The sequence below is a fragment of the Arachis hypogaea genome, chromosome 10 (assembly GCF_003086295.3).
Source record: "Arachis hypogaea cultivar Tifrunner chromosome 10, arahy.Tifrunner.gnm2.J5K5, whole genome shotgun sequence".
NCBI lineage: Eukaryota > Viridiplantae > Streptophyta > Magnoliopsida > Fabales > Fabaceae > Arachis > Arachis hypogaea.
In genome coordinates this window covers 54710980-54712233 of record NC_092045.1, presented here as the reverse complement: position 1 = coordinate 54712233, position 1254 = coordinate 54710980, and the positions used below count along the sequence as shown (strand labels likewise).

General features: G+C 42.6%; 1 non-coding gene across 1 annotated transcript; it reads left to right on the top strand.

Moving 5' to 3' along the window:
- The first annotated feature begins 576 nt into the window (after positions 1–576).
- LOC112719434 (small nucleolar RNA R71) lies at positions 577–684 on the top strand. Its single transcript, XR_003161736.1, has one exon. It is a non-coding gene; the product is annotated as a small nucleolar RNA R71 (small nucleolar RNA).
- The last annotated feature ends 570 nt before the right edge of the window (positions 685–1254 follow it).

The following is a 1254-nucleotide window of genomic DNA, read 5'->3' as shown; positions in this document are numbered from 1 at the left end:
GAGATTAGGTGGTTGAGAAGGTTGGTTAGATGGATGTTGGTAATATCTCTGTGAAGTGTTTTGATGAGTGGCATTGTTGTTGGAGTTGAAGTTGGAACATCTCCGATCTTGTCCTTGGTCTTGTTGGTTTTCCCATCCAAAGTTGGGGTGATTTCTCCATCCAGAGTTGCAGGTTTTAGAGTATGGATCATGGACTTGTCTAAGTGAATTTTCCATATAGTTGGCTTGCTCCCAGTCACCTTCTTCTTCTATATTTACTCCTTCATGAGTTGGTGATGAGGTGATAGCTGCTGCAACTTGGTTCTCTTCCACCTTCTTGGTAAGATCTGCTAGCTGCTTGGTGATCATCTTGTTTTGGGCTAACAGTGCATCCATGTGGTTCAGCTCTATTACTCCTCTAGTGTTACTTCTTTCAGAGGCATAGAAGTAGTCATTCTCAGCAACTGTTTCAATGACATCTATGGCTTCTTTAACGATTTTCTTCTTGTTTAAAGATACTCCTGATGAATGATCCACAGCCTTCTTTGACTCATAGGAAAGACCTTCATAGAAGATGTGAAGTTTGACCCACTCATTAAACATCTCTGGTGGGCATCTCCTTGTCAAGTCTTTGAATCTCTCCCATGCTTCATAAAGTGTGTCACCATCTTGTTGCCTGAAAGTCTACACCTCAGTTCTTAGCCTATTAATCCTTTGAGGAGGATAAAATCTTGCTAAAAACTTGTTCACTACCTCCTCCCAATTTGTCAGGCTTTCTTTTGGGAAGGATTCCAGCCACTTTGTTGCCTTGTCCCTGAGTGAAAAGGAGAACAAGAGCAACCTATAGACATCGGGGTGGACTCCATTGGACTTCACCGTGTCACAAATCCTCAAGAAGGTGGTCAAGTGTTGGTTAGGGTCTTCTTGAGCACCTCTTCCAAATGAGCAATTATTTTGCACCAAAGTGATGAGCTGAGGTTTTAGCTCGAAATTGTTGGCATGTATGGTGGGTTTCTGAATGCTGCTTCCACAGTTTCCTGGATTAGGATTGATATAGGATCCTAAGACCCTCCTTTCATGCCCAGCCCAGTTTGCATGGCCTTCTCTGGCATGATTATGAGCTTCCTCTTCATGATTGTTCTCCAAATTCTCTTCCATGTTGGATTCAAAGTACTCTTCCTCTTCCTCAGTGCCAATAATTCTTTTTCCTCTTGCCTCCCTTTTTTGTCTCCAAAGGGTTCTCTCAAGTTCTGAATCAAAGGATGTTGAGATTCC